Source organism: Anomaloglossus baeobatrachus, chromosome 5 (genome assembly GCF_048569485.1).
Source record: "Anomaloglossus baeobatrachus isolate aAnoBae1 chromosome 5, aAnoBae1.hap1, whole genome shotgun sequence".
NCBI lineage: Eukaryota > Metazoa > Chordata > Amphibia > Anura > Aromobatidae > Anomaloglossus > Anomaloglossus baeobatrachus.
The window spans coordinates 466,043,145-466,064,851 of record NC_134357.1 but is presented as its reverse complement, the minus strand read 5'-3'; the positions used below and the strand labels follow the sequence as shown (position 1 = coordinate 466,064,851).

Genomic DNA, 21,707 nt, shown 5'->3' with positions numbered 1-21,707 from the left:
TCTGCTTTATTTGTATGCCATAAGGAGTGAGGGACGTGACAACAGGTCTGAGCACATTTCTCTCAAATTCCAACTTATGTAGAAGAATATGACTAGTAGAATACCATCCCCTGTGTGCAAGAATATAACTACTATAATACTGCCCCTGTATAAGAATGTAAAAATTATAATACTACCCCTATGTACAAGAATATAACTACTATATTACTGTTCTCTACGTACAAAAATATAACTACTATATACTGCCCCTATGTACAAGAATATAACTACTATAATACTGCCCCTATGTACAAAAATATAACTACTATATACTGCCCCTATGTACATGAATATAACTACTATAATACTGCCCCCTATGTGCAAAAATATAACTACGGTACTATAATACTGCCTCTATGTACAAGAATATAATCACTATAATTCTGTCTCCTATGGAGAAGAACTGCTATAATACTGCTCTTATGTATAGGAATATAACTACTATAATACTGCCCTCTATGTACAATATAAGTACCATAATACTGCTCCTACATAGAAGAATATAAGTACTATTATACTGCTCCAATGTACAAGAATATAACTACTATAATACTGCCCCCTATGTACAAGAATATAACTACTATAATACTGCCCCCAATGTACAAGAATATAATTACTATAATACTTCCCCTCTGTTCAAGAATATAACTACTATAATAGTGCTGCTATGTACAAGAATATACGGTAACTAGTATAATACTGCCCCCTTTGTACAAGAATATACCTACTGTAATACTGCCCCATATGTGCAAGACTAACTACTATAAAACTGCTCCTATGTACAAGAATACAACTACTTTAATAATGCCCCTATGTACAAGAATATAACCACTATAATTCTCCACTTGTGTACAACAATATAACTACTATAATACTGCAATTATGTACAAGAAAATGCGAGGGTAATAATGAAAAAGTGCTAATCATAGTTTGCTATAAGCCTCCTAACATAGCTGAAGAGTTAGAACTTGAAAAGTTGCAACGTTAAAACGAAAGCAAAAAATTATCAGGTCCTTATTATGGGGGATTTCAACTATCCGGACATTCAGTGGGACACAGAATCTTCTGGTTGTGCTACAACGTGCAATTTATTATGTACAATTCTAGACAATTAACCCTCTCAGATGGTAGATGAATCGACCGTGGGAGATATTGTATTTTTCGGATTATTAGACACATTTTTCCTCCCAAAAACTATGGGCGCATCCGCATCTTATACTATGAACGTAGTTTACCGGGAGGTGGAGAATAGTCACAGAAGGCAGGGGTAATGCTGTGGGTGCTTTGCTAGCTGTGGGGGCTGTGCTGCCTCTGGGGGGGTTGCAGGGGTTGTGTTGGCTGCAGGGGCGATTCTGGCTGCGCGGGCTGTGCTGCCTGCGGGGGCTGTTCTGGCTGTGGGGGCTGTTCTGGCTGCGGGGGCTGTGCTGGCTGCGGGGGGCTGTCCCATCCTGAAAATGTCGGCGGTGTGAGCTTCAAATAATGATGCCCATAGACTGCGCATGTGCAGATGGAGCTCTCGGCTCTAGACCTTATCTGCACATGCACCGCCTCCGGCCCATTGATCTTCCAGCAGTGGACTGAGAAATGGCGCCTGGAGGTAGCACGTGAGCAAATTAGATCTCGGCTTGTCATTGATCCGATAGCTCAATCTGCACAAGCGTTGAATCCGGGCGCCATTTCTTTGAAGCCTGCACTGCTGATGTGACGCCCTGGACTAGCCAGGTAGTCACAGGTAGACCCCCTGCACAAACACCAGCCCCTAAAAAGGTATCAGCAGCCAACCTAAAAACCCCAAGTCACCCCTCTCAGGTCTTGACCTTCACACCCTGGGGCGGAGGCAGGCGGTTGGCCACACCCACCAAGGAGCTCGGATAGCCTGAGGCGGGAAAACACAGAGTCCCGTTAGGGAAGTGAGAAGGAAAGGAGGTGAAGTGGAGTAGAGAGGACTAGCATCTGTCAGGGATCTGGGTAAGAGCCCGGATACCCTGTGGCCAGGAGGCAGACGGTGGTGGCTGCCTGCAGGAGCCGGGAAGGCAGCTGGTGGAACTGTCAGGGACCGGGACAGGGTAGTGGCCCGCCGGTACCGAACCGGGGAACCGAACGGAAACCGGAGCACCAGGAGGGGTACTCAGACCCAGTACGAGGCCCAGAAGCCACTGGACCGAGTCGAATTCACTGATTGGGGTCTGGACCTTAGGTTCTTTCCCACCCAAGTCCCGACTGAAGGCAACAGCCCAACGAGGGGGATAGAAAGCCACCGCCCAGGCATAGAGATCCCACGGGCCAGCGTCTGCGGGCAAACGGTCTCCCCCGACATCCACTAGCCGGGGAGCGGACTCCCGTCGCTGAAGCGAAGGAAGTCAGCATTCTACTACGGAGGTGCAGGAGAAAGGCGGGGACGACCAACCTGAGTAAGAGGCAAAGCGCAGCCGGCTGTGGGCACCGACCACCATCCTTTTGGTTTACCAGAGACTCCGGTGTATTTATAATAGTGAGTACAACAGTGCCCTCAGGCAGCGCATCGCACCGCACCATCCCGCCCGCACTTCTCGCCCAATCGGGCCCCCGGGGCCACCGACCCCTGCCCACGGAGGGGATCAACACCAAGCTGCACAACACAGTCCCTGGGAGGCCTAGTCAACGGCAGTGGTGGTGCCCACTCATTCACCACAACCCGTGGATGTCGTCACGAACTTAACCCCAAACAACCGCGGCCCCGGCCGTGAACCTCCCCACCGAACACCACCCCCCACGTAGCGCCAGCATCCCTTCAGAGCGACGTGGCCCCCGGGTCCGGGAGGAGCTCGAGCCACCCACTGACGAGCACGGATCCGAGCGGCTCGGCAGCCAGTCGAGCCCCGGGGCGGTACACTGACAGTTTCTGAATATTCTCTGCCACACAGCGCCGCCCACAGTGAGCATCTCGGACACCCACCGCACCGCTTGCAGCATCGCCCTACTCCAGCACCGCCCCTTCCTCCTGTGACCCCACTCAACCACAGCTGCTGTCCATCCCGGATGATAAGACTGACCCCTTTTTTTTTTATCTAAATTTGGGGTGCATCCTATATTCCGGTCCGTCTTATAAACAAAAAATACGGTAATTTGTTGGATTTGCTCCTGTCAAATAAACCAAATACAAGGTCAGATCTACAGGTCCGGGAGCACTTGGGCGGCAGTGACCATAATATGGTAAGCTTCAATGTAATATTCAATAGAAAACTTTACAAGGGAAATGCAAACACCTGGAACTTTAGGAAAGCGGATTTCAACAAATGTTTAATATTGCCCCCTATGTAGAGGAATGTTACTATATATACACAGCTCCCTTACAGACAATAATATGGAAACACATGTATCATGATCAGACTGCACACTCCATGCAATAAAATATAGGTTATATCAGCCCTAAATGATGCTTATCCCTCTGATATAAATTATAGGGCTTTGTTCACATTTGCATTCGAGGTTCTGTTGTGAATTTTATCAGATTGAATGTGAAGAACAGCAGTGAAAAAAAAAACCTGACACAGCATGACACTAAATAAAAGAGTGAACAAAGCTTAATATACACTTAAAAATATATAGTTTATAGCTATTAATAAAAGAAGATTCTCCGTCTTTGTTCATCTTTTTCGCCCACAGGGAACCTTCTAATGACAGACGCTCACTCCGTTTCCTAAACTGCTTTAACTTCATTTCAGTGGATTCCTCAAGCAAACAAGTCAGAGGATAATAAATGAGGTGTCGCTGACAGTCTCTCACATAACAATCTATTCTTAGAAGAATATGTAACCAAAAGAGGCCGTTACCAGCACAGATTGTGCAGCACCATCAGATGTGAACAGTAATAATCCCGTAACATTCACCATTCTGGATTACAGGGGCACGGAAGTCTCCCACTTGTGCAAAAGTGACGTAAAAGCAGCAGTGTAAAGTGTGCATCCAGCAACTAGATCATCAATACCTGCAATGGATTTTCCATGTACACCAGTGGACATTGAGGCATATTTCCATTTAAAGGGAATCTTTCAATAGGACCCCTAGTCCTTCAGTGATAACCTCCCGTTGATAAAACACTGATTGTATTTAAACTTCAAGCTTCTGAGCAAGTGGCACATTCCTGGAATCAAAGTCTCTTCCCCTACACCATGCTGCTCTCAGATTACATAGCAATTCCCTTTAAGAATAGGTGTCACTTTATTATGAACATGGAGGTAGGAAACTCAGTTTACAACCAAGACGACACTCTCCTGACTTGGTAAATCTTCCTGTCTTAGTATATTTCCATGGGGATTCAATACTCAAGAGAAGGAAGTCAGTCGTCTCTACAGAAGGAGACTGGTGTAGTACATATGAAGCAGAGACTGAGGGATTGTGCTGAGGATCCAGGAGAACATCCCTTACTCAGGCCTCACAATTCCAACAGCCATTTAGGGCTCATTCAGACAATAGTTTTCCAAAGATAGAACTCGTACTTATATAGTCCATGGGGTTATTCATATGTCTGTGTATTTTTGTGAACCAAGTGATCCACAACAAATCACGGAGATATGTCTGATTTTGATCCAAATCCTGGATCAAATGTGCCGATGCAAGTCAATGACAAGAAATTGGACAGCAGTCAGATGTGTGCTCTCCATACTTCACTAACAGTTTTCTAGAAGAAGCTGGAGAAACCTCCATCAGTTTTATTTTTTATTAACTCCAATGGCAAAAACTGACCAAAAACAGATAAAAAACACCAATAACTATTTAGCACTATTTCCATATGAGAAGAACCACTCAACGAACGATGGTTTCAACGAACCTTTAGACCTGTTACACATGTATGACATTCACAGTCCGAGGATGGACCACGATGTCTGGTCAGGTGGCCAAAGCAAATATGAGGCTGCTGAGCTCAGCTCAGGAGACCAGTGACCGGTCCAGATATCATGAGCTGTATTTGGACTGTAATTCTCAGAAGTGTGAAACTGGCCCTAAGGGGTACTTTGCGCACTACGACATCGCAGGTGCGATGTCGGTGGGATCATGTCGAAAGTAACGCACTTCCTGCGTCGCTTTCGACATCGTAGTGTGTAAATCCTAGTTGATACGATTAACGAGCGCAAAAGCGTCGTAATCGTGTCATCGGTGTAGCGTCGGCGAATTCCATAATTACGCTGATGCGATGGTCCGATGTTGTTCCTCGCTCCTGCGGCAGCACACATCGCTGTGTGTGAAGCCGCAGGAGCGAGGAACATCTCCTACCGGCGTCACTGCGGCTTCCGTAGGATATGCGGAAGGAGGGAGTGGGCGGGATGTTTACATCCCGCTCATCTCCGCCCCTCCGCTCCTATTGGCCGCCTGCCGTGTGACGTCGCAGTGACGCTATACGACCCGCCCCCTTAATAAGGAGGCGGGTCGCCGGCCAGAGCGACGGTCGCAGGACAGGCGAGTCCATGTGAAGCTGCCGTAGCGATAATGTTCGCTGTGTCAGCAATCACAAGGATATCGCAGTTGCGACGGGGGCGGGGACTATCGCGCTCGGCATTGCAGCATCGGCTTGCGATGTCGTAGTGTGCAAAGTGCCCCTAAGTGTCAGCTTAGGTTTGTTAAGTTAAATCATCCATGTTTTATTTTTGGAAAATTCAACCAATTAGCACACACACACCAAGATCTCAATCTTAAAGGGGTTGAAAGCCTTAATTAGCATAAGAACAGCACATTTTATAAATGCTTTTTTTAAACATTGATTTAGTAAATGGCATTATACAGGGATGGTTATGCAGGGAATTTTGGCATTCACATGTGAATGCTGCTGGGCTGGAGGTCAAAAAGGACCTGACAGGTTCCCTTTAAAAGGATTCAGCTAGTCAGTTTGTAATCAAATGGTGTCATAGACCTAATGGAAAAGAGAAGAATTAACTGGGTTGAAAGGTAAAATAAGCAATTGTAAGTGTACTAAAACTTTGATGGGAGTGATTCTTTAAGGGGCACTTTGCACACTACGACATCGCAGGTGCGATGTCGGTGGGGTCAAATTGAAAGTGACGCACATCCGTCCTCGCTGTCGATATCGTAGCGTGTAAAGCCTTTTTGATACGATTAACGAGCGCAAAATCGTCGTAATCGTATCACCGGTGTAGGGTCGGTCATTTCCATAATTTGGAAATGACCGATGTTACGATGTTGTTCCTCGTTCCAGCGGCATCGCACATCGCTGTGTGTGAAGCCGCAGGAGCGAGGAACATCTCCTACCTGCGTCCTGCGGCTCACGCCAGCTATGCGGAAGGAAGGAGGTGGGCGGGATGTTTACATCCCGCTCATCTCCGCCCTTCCGCTTCTATTGGCCGCCTGCCGTGTGACGTCGCTATGACGCCGCATGACCCGCCCCCTTAATAAGGAGTCGGGTCGCCGGCCAGAGCGATGTCGCAGGGCAGGTGAGTGCATGTGAAGCTGCCGTAGCGATAATGTTCGCTATGCCAGCTATCACAAGATATCGTACCTGCGACGGGGGCAGGGACTATCGCTGCAGCATCGGTAACACATTGTTACCGATGTCGCAGCGTGCAAAGCCCGCCTAAGACTGTGAAACCAATACAATTACCGGGCGGCACGGTGGCTCAGTGGTTAGCACTGCAGTCTTGCTGCGCTGAGGTCCTGGGTTCAAATACCACCAAGGACAACATCTGCAAGGAGTTAGTAATTCTCCCTGTGTTTGCGTGAGTTTCCTCCAGGTACTCTGGTTTCCTCTCACACTCCAAAAACATACTGACAGGGAATTTGGATTGTGAGCCCCAATGGGGACAATGTTACTGATGTATGTAAAGAGCTGTGGAATTAATGGCACTATATAGATAAATAAATATTATATTATTATTATTATTATTATAATAATACAATTGAAACACCAGCATCCCTGCACTGCCCAACTTGTCTCATTTCCTAGCAGGGACTCCGAAGCACTCACCACATGGCCGCTCACATGTTCCTCTTGTTCTGGTTCCCAGCTCCAGGGGCCTGCGCATATCGCGCAGGTCTCCTGGCAACGTTTTTACAATGAGCACGCTCACTGCTTCTTAAATGGGCATGCACACTCTGGAAGTGTCCCAAGCCTATGGCTGAGAGGCACTGGCTATTTAAAGCACACTCCCCTGTAGGGAGGTGCCTGAGCAACTTCAGTTCCTAGTTAGTTTCTGTACCTGCTAGTAACGTTCTTTGGTCCCTGTGTATCTGAAACGGTACTCCAGTGAACCTGATCCCATACTGCTGTGTACCTGAACCTGTACCGCTGTGATTGTAAAACCTGTATTCCTTTGTACATGAACATGTATAACAGACCCTGAAACCATCCTGTGAACTGGAACCCATCCGGTGACTAGAAACTATCCTGCCAGCTGGTCTCCATAAACTGTACCCGATCTGCCTGTCCGTGTTCTTGAATCAGTCCTGCCTGCCAGTGTACCCGAACCTGACCTACCTGTCTCCGGTGCTTGCTCGTCCAGCCTGTCTCCCATACATACTCTGTCCAATCAGCCTCCACTACCCGCTCAGTTGTGCCTGCCCTCTGTACCTGCGGTTCTGACCTTTGGGTCAGTTGCTGCAGTACCGGAGATTGCCCTGGAGTGCTACCTGGTGTCTACCAGCATCCCAGCCCATCCTCATTATCAGAGGCTCTGGCGAAAACCCAGTAGGCACTTAGTTACAACCCTCCAGGGTAAGTTCAGCTTGTGACGCAGTGGGTCCACACAGATTAGCGTGACAAAAATAATACTGTGTGTGTGTGTGTGTGTGTGTGTGTGTGTGTGTGTGTGTGTGTGTGTGTGTGTGTGTGGTTCCTGCATAAAAACTGGACTTATGTTATTGTACACATATGGAGACTGTCAAAAATTGCATTGCAAAACTGCAGAAACTTATAGCAAGCAAATGTAACAACACTACGACTACAGACATATATATAAAAATCTTCAGAAAAACATTAAAAATCTTTTGGCCTTTGCTCGTAGACTTTACTCTGCAGTTTTTCCATACAGTACGGCATTTTGGTTATCAAGAATATATCCTAGAAATGCTCCTTTAAGAAAATGAGTGATTGGTAAAACACATGTGATTATAGCCACAGACGAGTTCTTGGCGCTCTCGCCTGATATCCAGCGTAAATCCAGCCATAGACTCGAGCACCTGTGACACCTACGTCATCCCCCAGCTCCTCCTAGCACATAATAACAGATACTCCCACAGCCCATGCTGCCCCAACGTGCTCACAACCACCATCGCTGCACCATGAACACTCAAACCTCAAGACATTGCTCCAAACACACAATGTGACCAGCGTCAGAGAATGCTCTCAGGACACAAAGTTCCTCTTACGCAACTAACTCTTGCGCATTTGGCATCGTCCTCAGGAGCAAAATAAAACATTTCAGGGGATTTCCAGCTTTTTACACTTTAGGCTTCGATTTTTGTCGTCTGTGCTGGTGGATGAAGTAGAGGAACACCAGAGACTTCTCACAGCTCAAGGACCATGCGCAACAGACCTACTGTTCTGGTAATTTGCTACCATATATCAGTGGAAGGATTAAGTGACTACTCACACAGGTGTATGGCTCTTCATCGTGTAAAGGTACAGTCCCGCGTAGCAGTTTCTTTATAAAAGGTACGGTTTCATTTGCGTATGACTCACGTGAGTCTCGCATCGGTATCACCTGGCACGGCCATACTCGACACGAGCGCCTCAGCTGCATGGAAATACATGTAGCCAAGCCGCTCCTGCCAGTAGAGTGTGCGGCCGTGCCGGGTGATACCGATGCGAGACTCACGCGAGTCATACGCAAGTGGAACCATACCCTAAGGGTATGGCTGGACCGTGTGGCTGTCCGCTTGCGTTTGAGATTCTTTCCATTATGATGGCCAACTGGTGCACAATTTTGTTTCACAATCTGGCGGCCATTGGCTGCCACTGTGCCATTTGACCGGCCAGAGGCTGTGTTCACACCATTCCCCGATTTTCCAAAAATTTGGTAAAAATCACTGCATTTTTACAGTGTTTTTGGAAAATTGCAACAAAAAAAAGCCCAACAAAAAGTTGACCTAAAAATCACATTGCCATTAACTATAAGCAGTCAATTTACAATCAGTTTCTAATAATCCATTAGGAAGCAGCTGTGACTTTCATGAACCGGTCTCGTGGGACCAAACCTTTTTCAATTTTGCGGGAAAAAAAAAACAATAGGCATATCGCAGACAAGATTTGCATTGAAGTCTATGACAAGTGAATTTCGTGCAACTTATGACCGGCAACACATTTGGAGACATTTGCGGATCTGTATCGCAGTCATGATAGCTCGCAGGTCATCAAAGGAAATCAGCTGCGATGTCACAAAGTGACATCACAATCTCAATGTAGCGAGACATATACAATCCGAGACTTAAAGAGAAAGTGACATCAAGATCTCAATGTAGCGAGACATATACAGACCGAGACTTAAAGAGAAAGTGACATCAAGATCTCAATGTAGCGAGACATATACAGACCGAGACTTAAAAAGTTTGTGCAAAAGCATCCTTCGGACACTTGGCACATGTCATACAAAAAAAAAAAAAAAAAAATCCATCCTATGGTCTACATTGAATGTCTCTCAAGAAAATGAGAGACACTGCAGAACCTCTTTAATTAATTTTTAGTTATAAGCTGAAAATGGGAGGCAATCAAAACTTTACATTAATAGTTACAAAACTTAACTTTTTTAAGCAATGACAGAGACGCTAGCTGTCTTCAAAGTGTTAAAACTTCTCGGTTTTGCTTTTCAGTTCCTCCACTGTGAGTGCATCTGTGAATAATTGGGTCACAAGCGCCCAGTGTTACTCGCTGATCATACTAATTTTAGTGTCCCCATAACTGTCTTATCCCATACGACTCTCCGGGACAGTTTAGGGCAAGGATAGTGTGTGGCACTTACCGATTGCTCTCCTGGGCTTCAGCCTGTTCGTGTGTCCGGCTCGGGATGGAATTGGCCTCCAATGGAGCGCTGTTTATTTGGAGTGGTCATACATGCAATGCGCAGATAACAGCCTTATCATGAAAGCCAGCTCAGCACATGTCAAAAGCAGGCAGAACTTCTATGAAAATGTACATAGTGTAGGGAAAAACTAGGAGGGGGGAGAGGAGGATGGAAGAGGAGGAGGGAGGGTGCTCATTCTGTACTTCTGTCACACTGATGGGAGTAAGAGGCACCCCTCTGTGGATCCCTCCCCTGCTCTACCCCCCTAAAGCTGGCATGGCGACTGGGAAAGTGCGGCTAATTGGAAGGACATGTAGAACTTGTAGCCCTGTCAGGAGCCCTCTGCTATTAATCACGCACCATATGAGGCCGGCTTTTGCTTATGGTGTTCGCTGGCGAATAGACGGCAGACGATGATTATTTTTTTTTTACTCTATTTACTTGGGTTTTGCACAATTCTTAATCACAAACAGACGATCCAGGGGAAAGAAAAGAAAAAAATACGCAAGCTTCCTCCTTCTCCAAACCGGATCCTTATAAAGAAATTTATTCTGCGCTAGTAAACCCTTTCATTGCCAGAGTCACATTCACAATGCAAGTGCAACGACTTACCGGGGTCTGTTCAGGTTTAATTCTGCACACACCATAATGGGGCTCACCTCAAAGGCCAACGGGGTGGGGGGCGGTGGAGGTACGTCTGCAGGCGTACTCAATTAAGTGGTCTGTAGGAAGAAAATAGAGAGTGAGGCAGAGGTAATGAGTAATCAATTATTCCAGGGATTCCCCCAGCTGCTGGAGGCCAATTATTAAGGCGCTGTCTAATCTTATGTCAATAAAGTGGTTTTTCAGATTCAGACATAAGCAGAAAAAAAATATTTAAAGGGTTATTCCAATCTTATAAATTCAGAGAATATCCCTGGGATTCTCAGATCTGCATCCCCTATGGGTCCCTTTGCTATTGCTCACTGCAGAGGAGCACTCTCGGTCATCTGCGCAGCACAGCCCAATTCAAGAGGACGCAGCACCGCAGATCCCTGCACAGTCTGTAGCACCGATAAGCAGGAAGAATCTAGAAAGGAACGCAGAGCTGATTTAGGGCCAAGGATCCTTCAGTTTTAGGATCATAGGGGTCACAAAGGTCAGAGCGTCACCAATCATACAGTAATGGCGTATCCTAGTGATATGCTCACTTTATAAGATGCCGATGAAGTAGATGGAAGAAAAGGGTTAATCCGCGCTGGCAGAAAATCACTGAAGATCGATGGAGATTAAAACATCTGATTTTAATGCTCTACGCGTTTCGAAGCTGTATAACTCCTTCAGGAACAAAATCAATAATATAGTGTGTACATTATTGATTTTGTTCCTGAAGAAGGAGTTATACAGCTCCGAAACGCGTATAACAATAAAATCAGATGTTTTAATTTCCATCGATCTTCAGTGATCTTCTGGCAGCGCAGATTAACCCTTTTCTTCCATCTACTTCATCGCTATCTTCATGGGTTCTATGTGGTTTTAGTGGTTGTGTCTCTAACACAACCACCCCAGGTTAGTGCACCTATTAAACTCTCTCTGGTGCCACCGGATAAGACACCATTTGTGTGACGTCCTGGCCTATCAGGTCGTCACAGGGTATTGTGCAATCTGCCCTTCTGCACAGTATCCGCATCCTCCTTGGTTACGGGTCCCTGGCCTTTGGTGTTGCTAAGAACAAGCTAATTGAAATCCTAGGAACACTCTGCACCACACCCAACAGACACACCAATGGGTAGCCTGAAGGTAATAGGGCCGCCCACTTGGGGGGTTGGTTAGGGAGGGTCAGGAGCGTCAGGAGCAGTCAGTTGTGTGGTGACTCTTGTGAGGAGAGGTCAAAAGTCAGTTAGAGGAGGTCAGGAGCTGGGCTCCTTGCTGATACTAGGTGGCAGACGTTGGTCTGGGCCTGGTAGGAGCGGGAACCCTGGTCGCAAGGGATCGTGTTAAGGGGCACGGTACTGCCAAGAAGGGCAGCCGGCGGCTTTGAGCCATCTCCGGGCAGGGGCCAGGGCACGACGGGGTACGTGGACCCTAGGCCAGGAAGTAGCTTCAAGCGTCCTAGTAATTCACCTGACGAGGACGGAGCCTTCAAGATCCGCTCTCCACCAGCTCCAAAATCGGGGTACTAGCGCAACGAGGGGGATAGGACTTTCCCAATATCCAGTCCAGAAAATCCCAAGCGTGAACCCTGAGAGCAAGCTCACTCCGTTAGCCGTACGGGTGAGCGGGACCCGACTAGTTCTATACTACAGGGGCCAACAAGTAAAGAAGGTGCCAAGGGAAAGGTCACAGGCTAACAAGCAACACCATCAGGCACGGAATCCAGGCGTGCTCCCTCCCTTCTGCAGCGGTGCTCAAAATTTCGGTTTACAAGTTGTCGGTGTCAGCGTTATTGGACTGAGTACGCAGTGACCCTTTCCTCCCCAACGGTATCCCCTCACTACCATCACTGAGCCCCAGGGCAATCCCCCTACCCACGGAGGGGTTAAACACCTGGCTGCCATCCCATCACCACCGGGCACTCCCAACAGCAGCGGTGGTACTCCACCTTACCACACACCGTGGGTGGCGTCACAAACTCTAAACACACAGCCCCCTGTAAATACCCCCCATTTATATCGAGTGGCCGCATGACCCCTCCCGGGTCCGGAGACCCCTCGAGCCACCGCGGACCCGGATCCGAGCAGCAGCCCGGCTGCTGGCGCTGAGGCGGTACATTTGCATTCCCCTTCTTTGTCTTTTCAGTTTTTATAACGTACTTTATAAAATGGAAATAATCCTTTAAATTTCTCTAGCATTTACAGACGGACTCTTATGCTATCACTGTATGGCCTCCAATTAATTGTCGGTCCTTCGGTGATCATCATTTTTATATCACCTCCCTGCTGATTACCATCCTTACATTGCCTTATTTTTAGACCATCATCTCTGCAAAATTTACTCATTGGCCTCCAACTTTGTGCCCCTTCCTCACTGATTACTATATGCAAGCTCAGACTGGCCCACAGGAGAACAGGAGAATCCTCCCGGGGGGCCCCTTTGCAGTAGTATGTTACTTACCCCCTAACATAATCAGTAGTTGGCACAATACACTTATTTCACTATGTAGAGATAAAAGAAGCATGACATCATTAATTTCACAAACTACCCAGTATATTATATAGAAGCATAGGTACGTTTGTGAATGAAATATTTGCATGTAGTTGATCAGTGGGCTCCTATAGTCAATTTAACTGGTGGGCCCCTACTGCCCTAGTTTGACACTGACTATGCATGTGCCATCTCCTCAATGACCAATCTCCCAGTGTCTCCTCTTTGTTCACCTTTATCACTGACTTTTATATCTCACCTACTTGCATCTCCTCCTCAATGGCCTCTGTCCCTCCCTCATCTTCTCACTGGTCTCCATATTTACATCATCTCTTCTAGGCCCAGCGCCAGCACCCAGCAAGTGTTGGGGCCTACAGCAGTTGAAAAATTTGCAACAATGGCCGTATATGGATTGACATACTGTATGTATGACGCGGGCTCAGGGGCTTCATACAGTGCAGGTGCTGGCTGTGTTAAACAGCCAACATCGGAGTCCGACTGCTGTGACTGGAGCTTGCTCCAATTGCAGCAGGTTCACCTTAGATGCTACTGTCAATAGCAACAGCAGTATTTAAAAAGTTGGAAATGATGGAATATGTCCCTTCCGACTCCCATAGGCATACCCACAATATGGCCGTGGCATGGTCCTGGCAGCCAGAGTCTTACCAAAGTCCCTTGTATCTAACATATTTTTACACCCTGATGCTGGGCTTCATAAGAGATAGGTAATTTTATAATTCACTGTATTATTACAAGAGATAAGCCGACCCGTGGAAGTTCAGGTTTGCTAGGTTCGGCTGGACTTTAGTTTCAAATTCAGTTCGGTATCCGAACTTGACCCCCGAACACCATATAAGTAAATGGAGACCCAAACGTCTGTGCTGTAAAATGGTCATAGTAAGGGCTAGGGCTGCCCTAACGTTGGTCAGAGGCAGGCTCAGAATTTCTCACGGACATAACTCTGACCGCGAGTGACCTCTGGAGTGTTGTTCTGAGAACAAAGCTTCATAATCAATGGACGTCGTGGGACATTACTCTTTGGATTACGTCGGAACTGCCAGGATTTATTTTAAAGTGATACAATGGTAAACGAGGGAGAGTGGGGAGTATTTATTCAAATAAACTTTTTTCTTTTCAGTGTCTGTTTGTTTTTTTGTGGTTTTTTTTTTTAACTTGCTGGGTTAGTAATGGGTGTGTCTGATTGATGCCTCTCCATTAATAACTCCTTGGCTTGATGTCATTTGTCAATTCACAGCTGACATTAACCATACAAGTATTACCCAGATTGCTCAGCTCTTCCCAATTGCCCTGGTGCAAAGTGCCAAAAGTGGCGCATCTAATAGATGCGGCACTTTTGGGGCAGCTGTGGGCTGCGATTTTTAGGCATTCAAGGGCCAAATAACAATGGGCCTCCCCAGCCTGATAATACCAGCCCCCAGCTGTCTGGTTTACCTTTGTTAGATATCAAAAATAGGGGGAACCCATGCAGTCTTTTTTTGTTATATAAATAATTTTAAAAAAGGTGTTGGATCCCCTCTTGTTTTGATAACTAGCCAATGTAAAGAAGACAGCTGAGAGTTGCACCCATATTTGTCTGTTTTACCTGTGCTGGTTATCAAAAATAACCAGGAGCCAACACCATTTTTTTTAATCCAAATTGTTCAAAACAGCATACAATCATCTTCCGCATGCAATAAAGCTTTTTGATTGACTGCACTGTAGCCTTTCCACAAACTTTATTAACATATGAACAGCTGACATCAACCCCACAAGTATTACCCAGGTTGCCAGTGCACCAGGACAATCGGGGAGAGGTGGGCAAAGTGACGCATCTAATGGATGTGCCACTTCTGGGGCAGCTGCTATTTTTAAGCCTGATAATATCAGCCCCCAGCTGTCTAGTTTACCTTGGCTAGTTATAAAAAATAGGTGGGACCCTAGCCCTCTTTTTTTTTTTTTAAATTATATAAATAATTAAAAAAAAAAAAAAGTGGTGTGAGATCCCCTCTATTTTTTGATAACCAGCCAAGGTAAAGCAGACAGCTGAGGGTTGTAGGGGGACCCCACGTAATTTTTATTTTAATCTTTGTTCACAGCAGCATACAGTCATCTTCTGCATACAGTAAAGCTTTTTGATTGGCTGCAGCCTTTCAATAAACTTTATTAACATGCAAACAGTGACCAAACACTGAACTTGGACATGGACTTTACAGTTGGTGTTCGCTAATCCTTAATTACAGTATTGCACTGTAATATACAAAGTGATTACTGGTTTATTTTCCCTAATGGGATGCATAGAAAAATGTAAAAATAAATATTGCCGTTTTTTTTCCAGAACATAAATAAAATATATAATAAAAAGCATTTGATATTGTGTAATTGTCTGAACTAACAAAATATCTGAAAATTTATCTTATATAGTGAATGCTGAAATGAGACAAAAAATAAAATATTGAGAGCAGAATCTGTGTTTTCAATTCACTTTGCCTGCCAAAGTAATGTAATAAATATAAAAAAGAAAAATTGTACGGACCCCAAAATGGTGATAATAAAAACTACAGCGCATACATAAAAGACAAGGCCTTTGTACAAATCTATCAACTGGAAGGAAAAAAATTAAGGCTCATGGAAGATGATGAGGAAAAAATGTAAGTGTCCATTCTCCTCCGTGACTTGGCCTCTCTGGCAGCCATAGACTTACCGTACTTTTATGTCTCCTTCATGCTCTCAGTTGCCGTTGTCTATTTCTCCTCACAGTACAGGCTCCTCCAAGGTGGTGGATCCAGAGCACGATGGGAGTAATGTCCACCAGATGGCACAAAATAACGTCCATTACCAACAGGCCCATGATCCTGCACGTTGGCTTTGTCCCAGTTTATCGATCTCTGCGTCATCTTGGTGAAACACAGTTATAAGTGGGTTCAGGTGTGGACTGGACACAGCCAAAAATTTCAGCCCCTTGGGCTCCTGGTAATGGCAGCTCTGCAGAGAATTTGTGAAGAAACTTATGAAGAGAAGATTTGACAGGACCCATGGGCCAAGATGGCAGCAGGGGGTAAGGGTGTTATGATGGCTGTTAGGCCAGAATCACACTTGCTAGTGCCTCGCGTGAGTCTCTCATGGTAGAACCCGGCATGGCCGCACACTATGCATACAGGAGCGTCTGAGCTGCATAGATATACATGCAACAGACCTGCTCCTGTCAAGTGTGATTCTGGCCTTAGAGAGGAATCGGTGTAGGAGAGCTGAGTTTCCAGAAAGGTTTAAAGTAGCAGTATAGAAAGCATAAAACAGTAGAGCAAAGGCAAGAAGTGTTCCCAGTCCTGAGTAGCAGCTGGACACCAATTACCTGAATACTCAGGCAGCATACGGCCACCTGAGCCGAACTACATGGTCCAAGAGAGAAACATTACAGATTACCATGATAACCTGACACCAGGACAGGAGACAGGGTTGGCCAAGAACAGCGACTGGTGCAACGCTGGATCTCAGATAGGTGAGTCACACTGATGAATCGCAATGGTCAAGAAAAAGCCTTTCCTCTTGATCATTTGACACTATAGTAAAAAAAAACCTCAAACAAAAAAACCCCACCACATATAAATCCCAAAATGGTGCCAAAAACACAAGCCATTCTGCAATATACAAGCCTGATATTGCCGCATCAACAGAAAAATAAAAATGTTAGGGCTATTCCAGTATGGCAATATCATTTTATTCCCATAGAACCTAAATAGCTAAAAGATTAAAAAATCTCACCTTAATCCCTTGCTGCACCTTCACCCAGCTGGCCGTGTCCTCCCACTAGTCTCCTATTTTTTTTTCCTATGTGGTGGGCATGAGGCTGCTGCAGACAAACGTTGACTGGCTGCAGCTATCAACCACAGAACGCACCAGAAGACCTGAGGAAACTGTCGGGGGACACGACCAATTGGATGAAGGCGCATTGGAGGATCAGAAGGTGAATATGTGATATATCTTAAATTTTTACAACCCCAGGGTAATATGTAAGTAAAATAAAGTAGACAGTCAATATATTTAAAGGGGCTGTCCACTAATTGGACAACCCATTTTTAAATGCTGTATTCCCCATGTAAAATATGTATGTATATATATATTATATTATATACATAAACTCAACTCCTTCACCGGCATCACACTTTGGTGACATTCTTATGTTATATGAGCACAGTGGTCAATCAGTGGCCTTTGATGGGCTGTCGCACTCACACGTCATTCAGATGAAACTCATGTGGCATAACTATTGCTGGAACGGCGCAAATTCAGGAGGTTAGTATGTATTTATTTTTTTTTTTCACAGGGTATTAGAGTATTTAAGAAGGGGTTTCCCAATAGTGGACAACCCCTTTAAGGCTATTCACATTGATGGTTTTGCTCTACATTTACTTTGTATGTAAGGGCGTATTGATCGCTGTCGCAGAGGTCATGACCAGACACAGGGGTGCAAGGTCACACCGAGCCCAGTGCATGCTTCAGCTTGACGTACGTCCAAGGGTGCACATCCAGCTGAAATGCATTTCCGCACAGAGACCCATTGCGTCCCTGCTCTGCAAATGCAATACAAGCTGTCGGCCGGCAGCTGACGTCGGCGGTACTGTGACTGGGTTGTATGATACAGATATCAGCTGCTGGCCACTGCGCGCTGACTACAGAGGACACCGTGCATTGCAGGAGCAGAGGGAGGAGAGTAGAGTTGAGTTTTTTTGTGTGTTAGAGACAGAATGGGTACTGTATTTACCAGGAAGGGGCCCAGGATAAGGATAGATATACCAGGATGGGCCCAGGATGGGGACATATACCAGGATAAGCCCAGGTTGGCGACATATATATCAGGAGGGGGACATCTATACCAAGATGGGGACATATCTACCAGGATGGGGACAAATATATTAACCAAGAAGTGGCCCAGGATGGGGGACATTACTACATAATGAAGGGGGGGGGCAACTCGTATGTCTTTATAGGATTTTGAATGCTACAATGGCCAATACATCTGACCAACATGCGGGGGATGGGGTGCCCAGGCTCAAACTTTACACCAGAGCCCATCGTAAATCTATGGGTCATGAATGCCACTGTTAGGAATTTTTCAGAGCCTCCATTTAACATAAACATCAGGAGCTTTTCCCGGCATATACGTTAATCAGCGGCCTTAAAACTTAACACTTGGTTCATACACCATAAAAAAAATGCTAGATTGTAGGTTTTTTCCACTTCAACCACCTAGAAAAATTGGTATTAGTTAAATAAATTCTAGATAACCCAAATGGTGCCAATAAAAACTTATTGGTCACACAATAAAACTAACCATCATATCTTTTTCCAGGGAACAAGTAAAAAAAAAAATGGAAAAAAAAATATGCATGGTCCAGCAAGCCCAAAATAAGTGTATGTGCACACAGCGTCTATTTTAGGTGATTATCCAGAAGCGACTTCGCCATCATTCTTGTGGCGGCTTCACTCTCTAATCTATGTACAAAGCATTCTGGAGTGCAAAATCCCATCATTTCTGCACTAAAAAACGCATTAAGAAAATGCATCAAATCCACAAAAAAAAAAAAAGAAACGGTCCCTGGTGTAAGTGATGGCATTTAGAGATCAATGTCCCAAAATTGGGCTGACAATTAATAAATGCGCCCATTGTGAATCGCCTTGAGTTGCCCTAAAGTATAAAGTCAGGTGATAATAATACAGCCCAAATGTGCTCTTAGAGGGGTTGTCCTCTACTTCGGCATAGATGTCTTATCCTTAATATGTAATTTTAAACACGCTGCATCCAAAACATTGCTACTCCTGATGGTGGGCATGTACCCTAAGGTTACACAGACATGTTGCAGTCATACCCATATTGTCCAGAAATTGTGTGAGAATTCTGCAATTAGGCAAAAACTAATTGAAAATGAGGAGTTGGCGCCCTCTACTGGTCACTAGATACAGTACATGCAAGGGTTTTCTGAAGGAAGAAGTGGAAGAATCATTACAATAATGCCTAAGGCCCACTTCACACGTCAGTGTTTCCGGTACATGTGGCATCCGTACATGTGATACTTTTTTCACGGACACGACACGTACCCATTATATAACCTATGGTGATCTGCCCATGTCTGTGTCTTTGCATGGACCGTGTGAATCACATGGAGACATGTCCGGTTTATCACGGATGAAAAGGCCCAATACAAGTCTAGGGGTCCGTGTAATCATGTGCAGCACACAGATGGCATCTGTGATCCATCTAATGCTATATGGTTAATCAATAGTTGTGAATTGAAAAAAAGAAAAAAAAAAAAAGTCGAGAGCCAGACGATCATACAGTTTACAGCTAATCCACCATTACAAATATATTTGTTGTACATTGTGATAGGCCCATTTCACTTTTTTCATTTTTGTAGATGAGCTGGGCTGTACCGGCCGCTGCGCTCACCTCCTACGTTCAGCTGCCGGGGCTGTTTCCTTCGGACCTCTGGTGGTGCCGCGTGGCACCAATCATTTTTGCTTTCAAACCCCTTTAAGCTTCTGGGTGAAATCAGTGAAGTTGGTGAGCCCTACCGTAAAATTTCCAACAGGGTTCCCAACTATCAAGGGTCTTTAATAGTAGTGGTTTTCGCCTTTGGGCCAAAGGGACCAAAGCCCTGGGTGCAACTTTAACCCCTGACTAATGAAGGGTGGACCCAGACTGTAAAAGTCCAGATCCGCGTGGGTTCAAAAAAGTATCTGAGCACCGACCCTGGGCCTGGTACTCAGAGAACTCTGGGTAACTATCCATATCTGGCAACTCGGGTAATTAAAAAACAAACAACAAAAAAAGAAGAAAAAAGAAGAAAAAAAGGGAAAAGCAGGCGCATTGTACTAATCAGTCTCCCGCGCAGCTGCAACGCTACTTCTGGGGTGATCATACTAGCTAATCATGCTTCATATTATGCACTGCTTTCTTCGCCCACCAGCAGTCTCGGTGTCTCTGGTTGCAGTCAGATACACCCCACCCCCCACCCCCGTTACAGCATAGCTTGCAATCACACATGTTGTCTGTATGTATATTGGTGTAAAAATAAATGTAAAAAAAATTGGCGTAGGGTCCTTCCCCATATTATGATGCCCAGCACAGATAAAGCATACGGCTACAGGCTGCAGCCTCCAGCTGTATGCTTATGTTGGGTGTGTATGAAAATAAGAGGGATCGCATACGACTTTTTTTTTTTTAAATAAATAATTTTTAAAACGGCATGCGTTCCCTCGAATTTTGATACCCAGCCATGATAAATCTGACAGCTGGGTGCTGGTATTCACAGGCTGGGGAGACCCATGGTTATTGGGCCCCCCAGCCTAAAAAGAGCAGCCTGCAGCTGCCCAGGATTGTCACATCCATTAGATGCGACAAGACCATTAGTTTATCCGGCTCATGATGATTGCTCTGGTGCAGTGGCAGCTCACAGCTGTTACTTAGGCTAGGTTCACATTTTCGTCAATTTGTATCAGTCACAATCCGCGGCTCTGGTAAACAACAGAATCCGTTTGGCGGATTCCGTTGTTCCCATAGACTTGTATGAGCAGTGGATTGTGACTGATGATGCTGCGTTGCATCCTCCACCCGACTGATCAGTCGTGGAATGACTCACCACCAAGCGGCAGGAACGCAGCTTGTAACGTTTTTTGAGCAGCGCAATCCGTAAGATTTCGCTGCGCATTCTCTCTCTGGCTCCCTGTACACGTAACCAGGGTACACATTGGGTTACTAAGCAATGCGCTTTGCTTAGTTACCCTATATTTACCCTGGCTATGTGTGCAGGGAGCCTGACACTTCGCCGCTCGGCTCCGCCCCCTCCAGCACTCCACATGTACACACGCACACACACTCACCTGTCCTCAGGCATGCAGTCCCCAGCACTGACGTCCTCAACGCCATGGCCCTGCTCGGCTCCACCCACCCCGCACTCCACCCCCGCACACATTTTCGCCGGCCGAACGATCAGCTGATCATCCGGCGGCCGGCTGCTGTGAGCGATCGGCTGATCACCCGGCGGCCGGCTGCTGTGAGCGATCGGCTGATCACCCGGCGGCCGGCTGCTGTGAGCGATCGGCTGATCGCTCTCATTAGCCGGCCGCCGGGAGATCATCTGTTTGCTCTCAAAAGCCGGTCGGCTATTGTGAACGATCATCTGATCGCTCTCTCTTTTAAAACAGAGTCCGACAATGAATTCTAATTCTTGTCATCTGTTGTACAAAGCATCAATCACAAGCGTCAAGCAAAGCATGTGACTGATGCAAAACAACGTAAATGTGAACCTAGCCTAAGCCCTAGATTATGGGAGGCATCTTTGAGACCCCCCTTTACTAATATGTGCGTGAAAAGAAATAGAAACACAAAAAAATTCTTTATTTGAAATGAAATACAAAAAAACCCCTCTTTCTCACCATTATTAACCCCCAGAACACCCAGTCCCCATGTAATCCATGCGAGATCCTACGACAATTCCAGCTCTGCTACATACTGAAGGCACAGCGCGTGGGCACATAACATAACCGCACACTGTGGGCTTCAGG

The 21,707-nt window shown here is 45.9% G+C and overlaps 1 protein-coding gene across 3 annotated transcripts in view; it reads right to left on the bottom strand.

The window, feature by feature from the left end:
* Nucleotides 1–10,675, bottom strand: part of RIPOR3 (RIPOR family member 3) — a 259,002-nt gene extending 248,327 nt beyond the window's left edge. The window contains exons 1-2 of one of the 3 annotated variants that reach the window (XM_075350607.1): nucleotides 9,984–10,255; nucleotides 9,767–9,854 (exon numbers count right to left, since the gene is read on the bottom strand). The gene's annotated coding sequence lies outside the window, so the exon portion shown is untranslated. Of the gene's footprint in view, nucleotides 1–9,766; nucleotides 9,855–9,983; nucleotides 10,256–10,637 lie in introns of those variants that run through there. The other 2 variants (XM_075350608.1, XM_075350606.1) reach the window with 2 other exon arrangements.
* Between the last annotated feature and the right edge of the window lie 11,032 nt (nucleotides 10,676–21,707).